Genomic DNA, 19,170 nt, shown 5'->3' with positions numbered 1-19,170 from the left:
AGAAGGGGAGGGACTACATAGACGAAGCCTTCTCTTTCGAACCCCGTGTAATGTCAATGGAATATAGATGTCAGGGAGAGATCGCATTTAAGTCTCCATGAGAAAGAGAACAAGACAACACGTCGATCACATCTATTGAGGCTAGCACACTCAAATGTTAAAGGAGGGAGAGGTGGTTGGCGCCAGCCCATTTTCGATCCCCTTTGGCTTTGAAATATAGGCCGCGTCCGGCTCCTCTCCGCTCCCTCGGATGCGCTCCCGGAGCGGACCAACGGCTAAAACCGAGCTTCACAGCTTTGCGGAGTCAGCAATATCGGAGCAGAATGGAGGAATTCCGAACAGGGCCATAGTAAGTGAGACACCTTTAAATGGTCGACATGCGCCACTTAAACACACCGGTCCATGCACGACAATTGGCCAAATCCTAGTAACGAAAACTTTGAATATATTGTGGTATGATAGTTCTATTGGGTTAAAAAAAGTCTATAGGACCTGGGAGGGGTACACCACACATAAGTAAGTAAAGCCCCAATCAGGATTAGTAAGATCATTCCCACCACAATAATTATGAACATAGATTAGGTTATTACATATAACAATTATAAAGCGTTTGTGTATGTTTTGCTACTCCATTTTCATAGCTCGCACCATATTTGGCCAAAGCTAGAATAAAGTTTTCGAAAAAAACAAATGTCAACTGTGTGGCCCACCGGTCATAGGCAGCCCTAACCATTCATAAAAATTTCATCCAAATTGCCCGCTGCCCCCAGCCCGCCCGCCGCCGCCGCCGAGATCTAAAATTTCCCCCGCGCCGCGAGCAGCGCGCTTCCACCGCCGCCTAATCCTCAGCCTCGCTGCCTCCTCCACCACCGCGCTCCAATCGGATCCAGTTCTTTGCCGGCCATTACCTGCGCCTCCCCGACTGCCTTTTGCCGCCCCCACCTCCGCCTCCGAGACCTAGATCCCACCGCCGCACACATCCCCGCCCAGCTCGCTGGTCGCCTGTACCTCCGCCCCCACTTGACCTATCCTTCCCGCTCAGCTCGACCGCCTGTTCCTCGTGGATACTTCCCCCCTCTCCCGCGTCGTTAACCTCCCCGTCGGCAGTCGCGAAGAAAACCCACGCCCGTTACACGAGTCCCCAATCTTCCTCTACGTCATCGGCCTCAAGAGTACGATGTCCATGCAACCCCGCGAGCCACAACACACCTTGACTGAACTTCTCCAGCTCCTTCGGAAGGTAAGATGCATGTCTCCAGTCTCCTTCTCTTCAGTGTTTAATTCAAACTATATTGTACAGGAATTAAACATTAAGTACTTGTTATAGTCGGATTTATTCAAGCACTGGATTCATTGATTATCTTTTCGAGTCTTGTAAATCTGTTACGTATTTTAATTGCTTTCCACAGTTAACTGTGATTTTCACCAATGTTTGCTAGTACTACCTATGACCGGTGGAAGCTTTCTATTTCACCAGATGTTAACTAATTAATTGGTTCTAGGGTGTAAAATCTACATCCTAAAACAGATTAATTAGTTAGCAATACGGCTGCCTTATGGAAAGTTCCCAATTTCGACCCACAATGATGATGCTTGTTCTCTAAATACAAAAGACCAAGTTACTGTGTGTGTGCAATTTTTATTTACTGCTTTTCTACCAAAACCAGTGGACTATTGAATGCAAAGTTTACACATGAGGTATAAACATGATTGAACTCTGATATGTTGCAGGTTAGATGGTGATTGTGAACTTTAAACCATGCCGTGCTTTTGTGAACTATACGATGACAGAATAAAGTTCTATGATGTACCCGGGCCATAAGGGCAAAAACAATTACAGTGCAGAATGGCTGGATAAGACTAATCATTTTGTAGAACAAGCCTTCTCTAGGGCAGATGCTCGTGGAGTGTTATTCCCATGCTGTTGCTGAATGGTATACTTGGCTTGACAATTCGTGACAGGTTCTCTGCACTAGTCACATATAAAGGCAAGCAGGAGCCTGCATGGTCGTGAAAGCATGAGATGGCTAAGGATCCCGCTACATATTGGGAGAGGTGGTTAGACAACCTTGTACAACAAGTGGAGGAGGAATTCTGGGTTAGTGCAATCAATAAAGACTATGAACCAATGCATATTATTTCCGGGCCTCATTCATCTAGTTCTGTTGTGTGCAGAATTACTATAGATGGCAAGAAGGCACTGAGGTTGCTGCAAGAAGGGCTGTTCACAACTCAATCAAAAAAATATAGATGATATGATATATGAGGCACGGGTTTAGGCTGTAGTGGACTATTAATTTTTTTGTTTTAAAAACAGAGATATGTCGGCCGAACGCTTGTAGGACTTATCTTACTGTGGATCAGTATATGGAGGTAAGCTCCTTCTGTCCTTCATCATTTGCCATGCTTTCGGTGTGCTTTAGACAGATGGTAGCACTCTTGAAAGGCTTTTTCAGTTTCCTCTAATCAAGTGGCAGCACGTTGATGCTTCATTTTAAGTGGGTCATGCTAGCTGAACAAAAAACTTAAATTTTGTGTTCCTTATACCTAATTGAGCCTCGACAGTTCTTGTAATGGTTGCCTGTGAGTGTTTGTTTGATAATCTCTGTATAGGATTTGAAATTGATGTAAGATATGTGCTGCTACAGTTTTCTGAAGTAACTATGCAACTTCAGGGTGAGGTGCTTTTTTTGTTTAGAACTTGATATATTTGTAATAAACTTGCTGCTATTGGTATGTTTGAACTTATTGCAACTTGAAATCATTTCAATAAACTAGTATTGACATTATCTCCTACTGCCGATCAGGCCATTATTTCTGCTGCATGCCCAAGTATTTCCACATCTTGTTCTGATGATATAGGCTACTTATTGTTGGTTCATTGTAGGTCTCTTGAAGCTTTATATAAATGTTTACATTTGTTCTTACATAACACTAAATGGAGCAGATGACCGATGTTCACGCTCTGTTTTAGGGGCTTTTGTTGCTCTTCTTGAAATTACTACCCCTTTTTATTTGCAGGTTCTTGATTGGATTATGTATTTTGGGCACTTCGCTGGTGCCATCTTCCTCGAGGTGAGAGTTGATGTATGTGGTGATGTGCGTGTGATATTGTTGTATGTGCCAGTTTCATATACCATTACCACACTGCTGCAGGAGGGAAAGAATATCAGTGAAGGGTTTCTCTATTGTAAGATTTCTAAATTCCTCATTTATTGTCTATCCAAGCAAGAATAGTCCTCATGTCGTTATGGATGGTGCGTACTCTTTTAGCCCTTCAGAAGTTTCTTAAACGATACATGCATTTTACAAATATCACAAAAAGGGCAACCTGGTGCATGTAGCTCCCGCTTGCGCAGGGTCCAGGGAAGGGTCCGACCACTTTGGGTCTATAGTACGCAGCCTTTCCCTACATTTCTGTAAGAGGCTGTTTCCAGGACTTGAACCCATGACCTCATGGTCACAAGGCAGCAGCTTTACCACTGCGCCAAGGCTCCCCTTCATTTTACAAATATCACAAACTATTTAAAAATCATTTACTACTATGTCATTGTTAATTATATTGAGCATCATCTCTAAAAGGATAGAAGATGCCAAAACATGTCAGGAGAATGATTCTGGGGTGCTGGGTATTCATATTCGGGCTACCTTGCTTGGAATTAACATTTTTTTTACATTTAATATACTTCTGCACATACCAGACAAGTAATGGAAATAGGAAGCTCATATTAGTGAAAGATTGTCTGCTGATAAAATATGTACTATTGCACCTTGAATCGAGATAATTTCCTCAACCTCCACTTCACCGAACTCTTCTTGAAGTTTAAAGTTCAGTGTACCTGTTTTCTGGAAATGGTAATTTGGAAAGAGAGCTGCTGTTGCCTGTTTTCTGGCATCCTTTTTTTACATGTCATATGTTATTTTACGTGTTTCTGTGCCTTCCTCATCGGCAATACAGTAAAGCTCCGTAACTTCATTTTTTGGCATGTTACAGAATGACATATTGTCTTGAACATCCTAGAAGGACGATGCTCCTGATGCCTGTAGAACCTTTTGAACCTAATAAATCATGCTATGTCTGCTCTGAGGTATTTTGCGCTGTCTTAAGGTATCATGTTCTTATATGTTATTCCTCTTTTGTATCTGACATGAAACTAAAACTGAATGCATCAGACCCCTCTTCTGCTGGATGTCAACACTAAGGCCACGAAGCTTAGGGAGGTTATCGACAAGATTATAAAAAGCAAACTTGGAATGATCCTCTCGTTGGTAATGATTGGATCTACACTTGTTTTTGAGGATGGTGATGGCTTAGAGGAAGACGAGGCTGCAAACTATGCTTCAAACCTTGAGAATGTACTATCCTCATAGACTCATAATGTTTCCTGTTCAAGGCAAGGGCCAATGGAACAATGCACTCCAATGCCATTTCTGTCCTTTTTGGACTGTGCCCTTGCGTTTCCATATTGTCGATCAACTATTACAGGTCTTGACTGAACTGTCAGCTCCAGTATTAATGGCACAAAGCTTGCTGTTGAGGATTTCCGGCAGGAGTTGTCATGCAACATTAACATCAAGCACAGGTTCATATTTGTGTTTTCCACGTATTAATGCTTTGCTAGAAAACACGCTGGCTTCTTAGGCTGGTTGTAATGGGGAGTATTATATAATAGTATCATGCATATGATACTAGTGTATGATACTACATCCGTAATGGAGAGTATCGTATTTTGGTATCATATAAGACTATATTTATTGCCATGCATGACACAAACTAGTACATCATTTAATATGATATGGTATCATGATATGATACTCAAGTCTCTCTTTCTTCATTTAATTCTATGCCACCTCATCAAAAAATTGCTTAGTTGGCGTGCATGATACTACTTATGATACTCCCATTACGACCAGCCTTATGGGCCAGTTATGTCATCTAAAACTATAACTCAGCTGGATGTTTGCATCGAATAATATTTTTCTTGGTTCCCCTTACCTTCCAACAGCCTTTATAGAATATTAGTTATGAATGACTCTTGCACAACAAAAACTAGGCGGTCATAGATGATTCTAGTTACTTACTACTCCCTCCGTTCCAAATTACTTGTCTTAGATTTGTCTAGATACGGAGGTATCTAGCACTAAAATGAGTCTAGATACATCCGTATCTAGACAAATCCAAGACAAGTAATTCGGAACGGAGGGAGTAGCTTAGAATGTGCCTGAAAAACCTTTATACAATGCTGCTAATTAAAGTTAGCAGATGATTTCCCACTGTCCCAGAGTAGTAGCATGATACTGAAACTGCTGTTGTTTTATAAAGTGTTTTCACATACAGATTAGTTTTATCATGTATTTTTTTCCACACATTCCATGCTTAATATCATACCTCAAATACATTGACAGGTCGCTCTATTGTAAGGCAAACCAGACCTGAACACCGTATTTCTTCCTATCCACTTTTTTACTTCAGCACTTTGTCAATGACTATAGCTTCATTTCTTCTGTGATCCATGCAGGGAGGAGTTTGATGAGGAGAAAGAGCCTGACAAAATGGTTTCATCTGGATGGTCTGCTCTTGTGGAGGGACAGATTAACAGTAATGGGGAGAACAAATCGACAGCTTCATCCTGTGCGCATTCCACTGATGACACTATTGAGGATCCATCGACTAAACCTGGGATGAAGCGCAAGCTGGGTGAAATGTTGGAAATAAAGGAAAACTATCATGCATCCAGCAGTGCTTAGGTGTTTTGGTCTAGTTGATGTGTGGTCTATGCTATAGCAGATTGTATATCCTGATTCAAGTGTTCTAGCAATTTAGCAAATTAAGCTAGCCTTTCTTTGAATTCATGGCCGGTATGAATACGATGTATGGTGAAGTTTTGCTGATTTATGAATTATTTGAGCTACGGCTGATATTAATCCAGATTTGGCGTTTTGTTACCTTGGTTGTCATTGTTAGTTGCAGCGCGTTCCTATTCTATATAAATTATTCTACATAAATTATTCATGTGGCTGGTATGAATTATTTATATCTCAAATTATGGATGAAATGAATAAAAAATAGGTCAATAAACTTTATATGATAAAATAGATGGCATGGTGTATAAATTCGTTAGTGAAAGCCAAGTCTCTTATTTTTCTGAAGATTTAATTGCTAATAAATACTTGTAAAAGCCTAGTTTGGAGCACACAGTGCTGGTCATCTTTTTTTTTGAAGGGTTAGTGCTGGTCTGCTTTTGGTCTGCTGGATGCGATCGATGGGATCTCCTTCGCACAGAGCTGCCCCGAGTGAGCCGGCCCATTTAACATGCTGTAGCTATTGCCCCATTTAGCATGGCTGCAGCGATTGCATCGCCATGGCACCATACGATTGTAGCAGCTGTTTTTTTAAATTTCAAAATAATTGCAAAAGGAATATTCTTGGAAGCACAAATATTTTATTAAATTATGAACATTATTTGAAAAATACAAATATTTTTTTAAACTGGGAACATTTTTTGAAAACAAGGCCAGTTTAAAACATTTCTGACCATTTTTTTATTTGTGTATTTTTTAAACTGGGATTTTTTCTTGAAAATTCGGATCATGTTTTGAAAATGCCATTTCCGAACAATTTTTGACATGGGAACTTTTTTGAAATTTGCAAACAATTTTTTAAAGCACAATTTGTATTCATATTTCTAACAAAAAATTGCGAACAAATTAAAAAACGGCGACTTTTCCAGATTTCGATCAAAAATTGTGATTTATCAAATTTTGTGATTTTTTGGAAAAACAAAGAAGGAAGAAAAAACAAAGGAAAAAAATGTAGCCGCGCCTTGCAGCAGTGGTTTTCTTATTTTTAAAAATTTCAAAATTTGTTGAAAAATAGAATATTCTTGGTTGCGCAAACAGTATATCAAATTTTGAACATTTTCTGAAAAATACAAAAAAATTAACCGGGAACAATTTTTGAAAATGTGAACAAGTTTAGGAACATTTTTTATGTATTTTTGAAACTGGAAATAATTTTTGAAAATTACGATCATTTTTTGAGAATGCGAACAACTTTTGAAAATTTCCATTTTAAAAATATTTATGAACTTATTGTTTAAATGGGAACACTTTTGAAATTTGCAGATAATGTTTTAGAGCACAAACATTTTTTTGATATTTGGAACAAAAAATTGTGAATTTTTTGAAAACAAGAACATTTCTCAAATTTGAAACAAAAATAAAAAAAACAATTTTTCCAAAGAAACAAGGAAGGAAGGAAATAAAGGAAAAATAATAACTAAAAATAATATATCGAATTATAAAAAACAAGAAAATAAAACTGCAGAAACCGATTAAAAGCCACAGGGAAAAGACAAAAAAAAGTAAAAAGCCAGATCGAAAATGTTGTTAAAACCGGACAACTTAAACAAACCGGCCAACTACGTTCGCTCGTTTCTTTGTGTACGAATGTGCGACATCGTCAATTGGGATTTTTCGAGATTGTTTGCACCAGTTGTGGTTGCGTGAACACAGGGCAAGCTACATGGGCCCTAAGCAGATAAAAAGAATAACATTGGGCTGGTTGGTCTAATAGCAATAGTCAAGTCCAAGAGGTGTGACCCGTGTTATCATGACGGCTGGGTCTAAAGCGAGCTGATCGTGTGAGTCCGATACAACAACCTGAGATCTCTGCATCCCATATCAACCTGACTGGTTGGGCCAAGACCATTCTGATAATGTGGACTATCTTGAGCACGGCACATTAGGGGCAAAAATCAACGACCGCTCAAAATTGGAGCAAAGAAAGAACAAAAGCCCGCTGGTAAGTTCGTGATGACTTATATATTGGGATTATGACGGCGAGGAAATATTTGTCATAAAACCATCACCAGTTTTCAGGGGTCGCCGTCCTCTTGATGATCCATGATGGTTCTAGGCTAACCGTCATCGATGGAATACCATTGATGATGGTTTCTGAAATCGTCACCGCAAATCCATCATAGATTAACAGGTTTGTTGTAGTGGTTGGTGCTGTTGAAGATGTTGATGAAGATAGCCCTCCCCAAGATGGGGGAGTTGTTGGTGATGATGATGACGATGATTTCCCCCTCCGGGAGGAAAGTTCCCCTGGCGGAATCGCTTCGCTGGAGGGCAAAAGTGCTCTTGGCCAAGTTCCGCCTTGAGGGGGCGGCGCTTCGTCCCGAAAGTCCTCCTCTGATTATTTCTAGGTCAAAATGACTTATATACCAGAAGATGGGCACCGGAGGTGGGCCGAGGAGGGCAGCACCCACTAGGGCGCGCCTGGGCCTCCTGGCGCGCCCAGGTGGGTTGTGCCCACCTGATGGCCCCCCTCTGGTACTTATTTGCTCCAATAATTCTTAAATATTCCATAAAAAATCCTTGGTAATTTCAACTCATTTGGAGTTGTGCAAATTAGGCAGCTTGACATAGCTTTTTCAGGTCCAGATTTCCAGCTGCCGAAATTCTCCCCCTTGGTGCATACCTTGCATATTATGAGAGAAAAGACATTATAATTAGTCCAAAAAGCATTATTATACAATAAAACAACATAAATAACAGTAGGAAAACATGATGTAAAATGGACGTATCAATTAACTCCTAGGTGAGTCAAGTGATTATTGTACCCAGACATTCTGAGTATGTGCTCACTAACAGAACTATTCTCCTCCATCTGGCAGCTATAGAACTTGTTGGAGACTTCATATCTCTTAACTCGGGCATTTGCTTAAAATATCAACTTCAACTCCTGGAACATCTCATATGGTCCATGACGTTCAAAACGTCTTTGAAGTCCTGATTCTAAGCCGTAAAGCATGGCACACTAAACAAACGAGTAGTCATCAACACGCGACTGCCAGGCATTCACAATGTCTGCAGTTGCTGGGGCAGGTGGTACACCTACTGGTGCATCAAGGACATAATTCTTCTGTGCATCAGTGAGGATAATCCTCAAGTTACGGACCCAGTCCGTGTAGTTGCTACCATCATCTTTCAACTTAGCTTTCTCTAGGAACGCATTAAAATTCAAAGGAACGGTACCATGGACCATTGATCTAAAACATAGATATGCAAAAAAACTATCAGGACTAAGTTCATGATAAATTAAGTTCAATTAATCATATTACTTAAGAACTCCCACTTAGGTAGACATCCCTCTAGTCATCTAAATGATACGTGATCCAAATCAACTAAACCATGTCTGATCATCACGTGAGATGGAGTAGTCCTCAATGGTGAACATCACTATGGTGATCATATCTACTATATGATTCATGTTCGACCTTTCGGTCTCCAGTGTTCCGAGGCCATATCTGTATATGCTAGGCTCCTCATGTTTAACCCGAGTATTCTGCGTGTGCAAAACTGGCTTGCACCAGTTGTATTTGAACATAGAGCCTATTACACCCGATCATCACGTGGTGTCTCAGCATGAAGAACTCTCGCAACGGTGCATACTCGGGGAGAACACTTATACCTTGAAATTTTAGTGAGGGATCATCTTATAATGCTGCCGCTGTACTAAGCTAAATAAGATGCATAAAAGATAAACATCACATGGAATCAAAATATGTGATATGATATGTCCATCATCATCTTGTGCTTTTGATCTCTATCATCGAAGCAACGTCATGATCTCCATCGTCACCGTCTTGACACCTTGATCTCCATCGTAGGGTCGTAGTCATCTTGCCAACCATTGCTTCTATGACTATTGCTACCGCTTCGTGATAAAGTAAAGCAATTACATAGCGTTTGTATTTCATACAATAAAGCGACAACCATATGGCTCCTGCCAGTTGCCGATAACTTGTTACAAAACATGATCATCTCATACAACAATTTATATCACATCATGCCTTGACCATATCATATCACAACATGCCTTGCAAAAACAAGTTAGACGTCCTCTACTTTATTTGTTGCAAGTTTTATGTGGCTGCTAGGGGCTTCTAGCATGAACCGTACATATCTACGACACAAAAAATAACAACGGTGATTTATCAAGTTTGCCGTTTTAACCTTCACAAGGACCGGCTGCAGTCAAATTTGATTCAACTAAAGTTGGAGAAACAGACACCCGCCAGCCACCTTTATGCAAAACTAGTTGCATGTCTATCGGTGGAACCGGTCTCATGAACGCAGTCATGTAAGGTTGGTCCGGGCCACTTCGTCCAACAATACCGCCGAATCAAAATAAGACATTGGTGGTAAGCAGTATGACGATCACCACCCACAAATCTTTGTGTTCTACTCGTGCATATCATCTACGCATAGACTTGGCTCGGCTGCCACTGTTGGGTAACGTAGCATGCAATTTCAAAAATTTCCTACGCTCACGCAAGATCTATCTAGGAGATGCATAGCAATGAGAGGGGAAGAGTGTGTCCACATACCCTCGTAGATTGAAAGCGGAAGCATTAACTTAACGCGGTTGATGTAGTCGAACGTCTTCTTGAATCAACTGATCAAGTACCGAACGTACGACACCTCCAAGTTCTGCACACGTTCAGCTCGATGACGTCCCTCGAACTCTTGATCTAGTAGAGGCACAAAGGAGTCGATGAGTTCCGTCAGCACGACGGCGTGGCGACGGTGTTGGTGATGTGATCGGCGCAGGGCTTCGCCTAAGCACTACGACAATATGACCGGAGGAGTAAACGGTGGAGGGGGGCACCACACACGGCTAAGAAACAACTGTTGTGTTTTGGGGTGCCCCTGCCCCCGTATATAAAGGAGGAAAGGGGAGGAGGTCGGCCCTTGGGGCGCGCCAAGTGGGGGGAGTCCCACTAGGACTCCCACTCCTAGTCGGCTCCCCCTTCCTTTCAACGGAGGGGGAAAAGGGAAAGAGGGGGAGAGGGAGAGGGAAAGGGGTGCCACACCCCCTCCCCTAGTCCAATTCAAACTCCCTATGGGGGGCACCACCTCGTGGCCTGCCTCTCCACTCCCCTATGGCCTAATAAGGCCAATTACTTCCTCGGGGGGTTCCGGTAACCCCTCAGTACTCCGAAAAGTATCCAAACCTCTCCGGAACCATTCCGGTGTCCGAATATAACCTTCCAATATATCAATCTTTACCTCTCAACCATTTCGAGACTCCTCGTCATGTCCGCGATCTCATTTTGGACTCCGAACAACCTTTGGTCACCCAAACACATAACTCATATAATACATATCGTCAACGAACGTTAAGCGTGCGGACCCTACGGGATCGAGAACTATGTAGACATGACCGAGACACCTCTCCGGTCAATAACCAATAGTGGAACCTGGATGCTCATATTGGTTCATACATATTCTACGAAGATCTTTATCAGTCAAACCGCAATGTCAACATACGTTATTCCCTTTGTCATCGGTATGTTACTCGCCTGAGATTCGATCGTTGGTATCCTCATACCTAGTTCAATCTCATTACCGGCAAGTCTCTTTACTCATTCCGTAGTGCATCATCCCGTAACTAACTCATTAGTCACATTGCTTGCAAGGCTTCATATGATGTGCATTACTAAGAGGGCCTAGAGATACCTCTCCGATACTTGGAGTGACAAATCCTAATCTCGATCTATGCCACCCCAACAAACACCTTCGGAGATACCTGTAGAGCATCTTTATAATCATCCAGTTACGTTGTGACATTTGATATCACACAAGGCATTCCTCCGGTATCCGAGAGTTGCATAATCTCATAGTCGGAGGAATATATATTTGACATGAAGAAACCAGTAGCAATAAAACTGAACGATCATTATGCTAAGCTAATGGATGCATCTTGTCCATCACATCATTCCACTAAAGATGTGATCCCGTTTATTAAATGACTATTCACGTCCATGGCTAGGAAACTTAACCATCTTTGATCAATGAGCTAGTCTAGTAGAGGCATACTAGGGACATGGTGTTTTGTCTATGTATTCACACATGTATCAAGTTTCCGGTTAATACAATTCTAGCATGAATAATAAACATTTATCATGAATAAGGAAATATAAAATAACAACTTTATTATTGCCTCTAGGGCATATTTCCTTCAATTTCATCATGCACAACCCTGATGACAAGCCAAGCAATTGTTTCATTCTTCTAGTGTTCTCAATCTTTTTCAACTTTCATGCAATACATGAGCATGAGCCATGGATATAGCACTATAGGTGGAATAGAAGATGGTGGTTGCGGAGAATACAAAAAGAAGGGGAAGTCTCACATCAACTAGGCAAATTAATGGGCTATGGAGATGCCCATCAATTGATATGGATACAAGTGAGTAGGGATTGCCATGCAATGGATGCACTAGAGCTATAAGTGTATGAAAGCTCTAAAAGAAAGTAAGTGGGTGTGCATCCAACTTGCTTGCTTACGAAGACCTAGGGCAATTTGAGGAAGCCCATCATTTGAATATACAAGCCAAGTTCTATAATGAAAAATTCCAGTAGTATATGAAAGTGACAAAATAAGAGACTCTCTATCATGAAGAACATGGTGCTATTTCAAAGCACAAGTGTGGAAAAGGATAGTAACATTGTCCATTCTCTCTTTTTCTCTCATTTTTTCATTTTTTTGTTTAGGCTTCTTTGGCCTTTTTTTAATTTGGGATTCTTTGGCTCTTTTATTTTTATTAAAGTCCGGAGACTCATCCAACTTGTGAGGGAATCATAGCTTCCATAATCCTTTCCTCACATGGGACAATGCTCTAATAATGATGATTATCACACTTTCATTTACTTACTACTCAAGAATTACAACTTGATGCTAGAACAAAATAGGACTCTACATGAATGCCTCCTGTCGTGGAATTGTCACGGCAGATGCCCTAACATGAGGACTTAGGTGTGGAGCCATCGCAATGTAGTTAGCTTGAAGGGGTTAAATGGGACAAGGGACATAGAGAGTTTGTACTGGTTCAGCCCCTCGCGGTGGAGGTAAAGGCCTACTCCAGTTTAAGGTTGTATTGCTTGGGCTTCGATTACCAGGGAGCGAATACGCTTGACCTAGTTCTTGATCTCTTCTTTCTTGTCCTAAACCGCCGCCGGGTCACCCCTTTATATACACAAGCTGATGCCCGGCGGCTTACAGAGTCCCGGCCGGCTCATACACAACGTGTCTGGCTCGGTGACAGAACTACACTTTCCTTAACATACAAGTTACATATGGCGGTTTACGCTCATGGGCCTCAAGGCTCCTCCAGGTCTTGGGCCTTCAGTAAGCTTGCTTCGTGAACCGCCATCTTCAACATCTTCATGGGCCTTCTTGTTATGAACCGCCAGTGGTATGACCCGACCCCTCCTAGGCGGGTCATACCTAATAGTTATATCCCCAACGTTAGGCCCCAGGTTGATGTGGACTTGTCCATATCAATCTTCAACACTTAGAAAAATCCCTCCTCATCTGTCCTTGCGGGATCTTGTAACCCGCCATGACATCATCTCCTAGAATTGTGGTAACTCGCCGTGAAGTCACCTCATATTAATATCACACGAGGCCCAAGTCTTAATATGCCTTCACTTTTAGTGAATCTCCGAAAATCGAGGCGTCTGTACTGTCACATATCCATTTTTCAGCCTCCTCGATTCCCGTGCATGTCGCTTATCCTTCTACCTTATAAATAGGGCTAAGGGTCCCTTTCACTTTCGCCCATTGCCTCCTCATCTTCATCCTCTTCCTCGCGACGCCCTCAACACCCGATCTCCGCCACCTGCCTCGACCATGGCCGCCGCATCAACCTAAACTGACCAAAGTTCGTCCGCGTGCCCCCGCTGCTTCAACAGCCCCGGTACGCCTTCCTTCTTCTCTCACCGTAGATCCCATTAGGGTTTTGTTGAGTTCTTCGGAGTTCATCTCTGTTCCTTTTAGTTCGTCCCTGTCCTCTGTGGTTTTGATCCAAACTTAGTGCTCCTCCTGTACGGCATTAGTTGTAGTACTCATTTTTGATATTTGAACACCTCCTCTGCGTGAGAGATCCAATCTGGACATATGAACTGCTCAGCTGCCACAACTTAGGTGTAGAAAATTTTCCATTATTTGAACTGCCGTCGATCCAAAATTATAGCATCGGTGTGTGAAAGATGTTTGTCCAATACTTAACAATTTTTCCATTCACAAACCTGAAAATCGATAACTGGGTGGGAGGCTTAACTCATAAACCGTAACCCGCCAGGTACCATTAGTCCCCTTTTAAGCCGCAAATAGTTTACCTTTATGAATCCAATGCTATCCTCCGGCTTAACACACTTGCATGTTTCATCTTTCTTTACCTTTGAACCAACAGCCGGCTTAACAACATCACCTTAAACCAGCAATTTTTTTCCTTTCAGATCATCAACAATGACTAAGACATTCACTGCATGCAACTGGGTACCATCCCGGGTTACTAAGGAAGACCTGAACAATTTCGTTGTAACTGGCACCCTAGCCAAGAAAGAGGACATACACTAGAGGGTCCCAGGCCTTGAAAATGCTCCTGAGCCCAAGGACGGAGAAGTGATTGTTTTTGCTGACCACATGATTCGGGGGTTTAGTCCGCCCGGCTCAAAGTTCTTCCGGGACGTACTTCACTTTTTCCAACTTCATTCTCAAGACATTGGGCCCAATTCCGTGTCCAATATTTGCAATTTCCAAGTATTTTGTGAAGCTTACCTTCAAGAGGAGCCCACGGTTGAACTGTTTAGAGAGTTTTATTATTTAAACCATCAGACAGAGTTTACTAATGGGCCAAGCTTGGAACTCGGCGGAGTTTCAATTCAGAAGAGGAAAGAGGCCAGTTTTCCTTATGCCAAACTTGGTTCTATTGCCAAAACACATCTCCAGCGGACGAGAATCCTCTGCCGGGTTACCATGACCACCGCTTAGCAACACACATCCACTCCCCCGCGGATCAGCATGAAGGAGCGGGCCGAATATGCGCCCACTTTTTCAAAGCTCAGAGCCTTCATGGCTAACGGTTTAACCGACATCGACCTTGTTTGGTGCTGGGTCTCCTGGAGGATCCTGCCACTAAGCCGCTGCCCCTGCTTAATGTGCGAATATACCGGTGACCTAAAAGATCCCCAACGCCACTACTAAATTCAACTATCTGACGCAGAAATCACTGAAGCAACAAAGGCTTTGTTGAACGAATCCTGGGCAGAGTGCAGTAAAACCGGACTTAGTCCTTACTGCACCTTCAACAAGTCGCCTGCTGTAAGTGTTGCACATCATACTTTCAGTTCAAATCATGTTTTCATTAATACTATCCACTTATGATTTTCTGACCTCCATAGTCCGTAGAAGAAGCCGTAAGATAAGCCGACCAGGCCGACCCGTACCAAGACCAAGGCCACCAAAAGGCCTGCCAAGAAGAAAACCACCGATCCCTCCGAGTTAAACTTGGATGATGATGGTGTTGATGATGAGTCGAAGGTAGAACTTGACTCTCTTAGCTCATTTTTTGTACATCTGATTGACAATGATTGTTATCAGGAGGAAGTCGAAGCCAGCCGTGCGGGTGATGAAGAGGTAATTGTTCTTTCCTCCGATTCAGAATCTGTGCCAAAACAGAAAACTCGCCAAGCAAGTTGGAAAGTAAGGTTTTCTCATCCTTTGGATTATTTGGATCCCAACTTAATTTTTAAGAAGCAACAGCATGAAGCTCGCAGCACAACCCGGAACAGCGGAAGCGGGATCCTTTCCTCCGGCTTACCGAACACCCCAGCTCCTTGCAAGCGTCGTCCAGAGGTCTCAACAAACTCCGACTTAACTTATCCTAGGGCCGGTCTTTTTTGACAACCTCTTAATCCTTACGATTCAAATTATCAGGGAACGTCTCATTCTTCCTCTGGCGACTCATCGGGGACTCATGTCCCAGCCTTCAAACCGGTGCCTGGGTAAGACTATCAAGTCTTTTCTTTCAATTATATACTCAATAGTTTCACTAACCTTATATTGTGTTTCATTTACAAGGCTATGGTAAAGCCAAGCAAGAAGATGAAGGTGACAAAAAATACTGAGAACCCTTCTGACCCAGAGCAACAGTCAGCAGAGACCTCCCACCAAGCCCCTGAAGCCACAATTGATGAACCGCCACTGGTTGATCACAACATTGACATGGACTAGATGGATGTTGATCCAGCCACCACCAATCTATCAAGCCCCATTAAGCCGCCAAGACCTATCAAGCCGGCTGAAGAAAAGGCTGATGACGTTGTCATCACTGGGCATGGTTATACAGAGCCTCTCAACCCAACTGTCTTGTCAAAACACAGCGCTAAAGAAGAAATTTCTAGCGCTGACAAAGGCAAGTGGTCAGCCAATCTGGAGAGCTATGCACACTTCAGTGCCCAAGAGATCCACTCTGGGTACCTGAACCTCCTGTACACAAGCCGTGACTTTGAAGCTAGCTTAGTAAACTTGATGAAGGAGCACTTTGAGGTAACCACTACAACTCTCTTCATATGAATATACTTCCATTAGCCACCAAGTTTATTGAACAGGATAGAATAAAATGTGCTGTAAACTTTAATAACTTTGTAGATCAATCCCAGTAGCCCCTAAGGGCCAGTTTATCCTTTCAAGATAAACCGGCACTTCCAATAGTAATACTTCAACTTTGCATGTGTAGCCCCAAAGGGCCGGCTTAATCTGTCAAGATGATCCGAGACTTTTAAATAGTAACGATTTAATTTTCACTTGTAGCCCCCAAGGGCCGGTTTAATCTTTCAAGATGAGCCGAGTCTCATTACCATAGTTGTCCATAAAATCCAAATATATAGCCCCCATGAATCAGCTAGTTATCATAAAGCAGCCGAGTCATTATAAAATTATCTTGAAAAAGAGCAATGTGCATTAGCCCCCAAGTGCCAAGTAAAATACTTGTATTATGCTAGGGACTTATTAAATAAACTCATTGTAATCCCACCCATTGTTTATATCTTGCAAGCTGAGCTTAATGGCAAAGAATCCCAAGTCACCGACCTTCAAGAAAACATCAAGTCTCAACAATCAGAAACCTCCAAGGCCAAAGCCGAGTTAACCACTGCTTTAGCAGATATGGAGAAGATGAAAAAAGACTTCAAAGCTGATCAGGCAGGCTGAGAAACAGAGAAGTTGGCCCTGTTGAAAAGAGCAGAAGATGCCGAAGCAGCTTTTACATTGGTGGCTGAAGATCTCACCGGTTTAAAACATCAAGTCAATGCCATGACTGCTGCCTTCTTTGGTAAATAACTTCATCTCAATTTTTTGCTTTCAATGCATTGTAATCACTATGAACCTGGCTTATAAATTTTTCTTGATGATGCAGGCTCCAGAATTGCCCACCTTGGCTCAAATATGCACGAGAAATTGAAAGCTGCCTACACCCTCATAGAGCAATTATATACTGGCGCGCAACGAGCCATCTGCACAGCTGCTCATAAAAAACAGCTGCCAACCCTTATCAAGGATACATTGGAGAAGCTCTCTGTGCTGCCCCTGCGGATTGATGAACTTAAGAAATTCGCTGCCAGAGCCGGTGCTCTCACCGCGCTAACCAAGCAGATCTTGAGCCGGTGGACTTGGCGAACGGCTGCCCCCAGCGTGAAAGAAGACGGGTCTCCCTTCAGTGTAGAGGACTTTGCTTCCATAGCCAGGGAAATGCGTCCTCTAGCTAGTAAGCTGGCTGAAAATACCAATCTGTCACATTATCAGCCGGTTTATGATGCTGATAACAAGAAGGTCAAGGCGCCAGTCCATGATTCACATGACCTTACTCCTCCCATCCGTAAGCACACTTTTGCTCCTGACATTGACCCGTTAACACTTATTAGTGACGAAGCTATATTCAGAGTTTTGACTAGGATCAACTGGGTAACCTCTGACTTCCAGCCGATGGGTGAGGAGGAGGAGGATGAACCGGTGTTGGATGACCCACAACCCTCAACGCGCCAAGGCCAAGACCAGTAAGCCGCAGGCCGGCTTAGCATCTGCTATCTGTGATACTTTGCCAAAACAATTATTCTTTTGGGCTATCATTTGCCTTGTAATAAGCTAGCTTTCAAACAATTATCTGTCACACCATCGCGCATGTTTACTTTCAAAACACTTGATGAGTTGTATTGATCTTCTTTGATGATCTAATGTTCAAGCTCATATTCATTATCAATTTTTCCTAAGCATATTGTCATAACCCCTGCATACAAACAGAGCACAAGCACCTTGGCGGCTTACCCCAAGGCGGGTCAAAAAGCCCCATATAACAAACCACTGGTGACTATAATGTCCATAACCAGGGTTGGCTTATCAAAAACCTCGTATGATTATAACAAATAAATATCATACATGTGATACTTATGTGTATTGCCGGCTTACCAGTCCATGGGCAATAAAGGCAACAGTCCAAATACAGAGCACAACACTGTATAATTTATTCACGCTGCCAGCTTACAACGCCTTAGACAACAAAGGGTAACATCCCCCAAAATTTTGAGAGTACATGACTCCATGGGTATGATCATCATATACTGGCGACTTAACGTCCGAAGCCAGGCCGGCTTATCAAAACAATAGATTTTATGAAATAAAGACCAAGCATCATGGCCTCACTACTAGAAAAAGGCTGTTAGTGCCGCACCTATTTTGGCTATTAATGGCGCACTATAGGTGCACCACTATTACCACGCCACTAGTAACAAATACTAATGGCGCACCTCTGGTGCGCCATTAGTATTGCAGGTAACAGTGGCGCACCTTGTAGTGCGCCATTACTATTGCTACAGGTGCGCCACTGGTAACTTTTTTTTTGAATTTTTTTGATTTTTTCTGAATTTTGAAGGCAGGAAAATAGTAGTGGCGCACCATCTAACCCCCACCGTGCGCCATTGCTATTTTTGAATTTTGAATTTAGATCTGGATCGCGATTTTTTTGCCCTTTTTTGCTTTTTTGCTCGTTTTTTTGCACAATATTTTTTAAAATTTTGTTCTCGTTTTTGGGTCTTGTACGTTCTTTTGTCGGAGAGGAGTTCACCAGAGAGCATGGCCGAGGAGAGACCATGAGGAGGAGAGGAGGGAGGAGGAGGAGGTCACCGGAGAGGAGCTCGCCTACATCATCGGAGAGGAGGAGGAGGAGGTCACTGGAGAGGAGCTCGCCTACATCGCCGGAGAGGAGGAGGAGGAGGTCGCTTGAGAGGAGTTCACCGGAGAGGAGGGAGGAGAAACCGTGAG

General features: G+C 42.6%; 1 long non-coding RNA gene across 2 annotated transcripts; it reads left to right on the top strand.

Moving 5' to 3' along the window:
* Positions 1 to 777: 777 nt before the first annotated feature.
* Positions 778 to 5,946, top strand: LOC119324698. 2 transcript variants are annotated; one of them, XR_005157108.1, is made up of 8 exons: positions 778 to 1,240; positions 1,963 to 2,098; positions 2,176 to 2,373; positions 3,022 to 3,075; positions 3,157 to 3,190; positions 3,995 to 4,088; positions 4,174 to 4,583; positions 5,520 to 5,946. It is a non-coding gene; the product is annotated as an uncharacterized LOC119324698 (long non-coding RNA). The 2 variants fall into 2 exon arrangements; XR_005157107.1 differs by having other exon boundaries at positions 3,157 to 3,257.
* Positions 5,947 to 19,170: the final 13,224 nt, after the last annotated feature.

The sequence above is a fragment of the Triticum dicoccoides genome, chromosome 6B, assembly GCF_002162155.2.
Source record: "Triticum dicoccoides isolate Atlit2015 ecotype Zavitan chromosome 6B, WEW_v2.0, whole genome shotgun sequence".
Classification (NCBI taxonomy): Eukaryota; Viridiplantae; Streptophyta; class Magnoliopsida; order Poales; family Poaceae; genus Triticum; species Triticum dicoccoides.
This window is presented reverse-complemented; position numbering and strand designations above follow the sequence as displayed.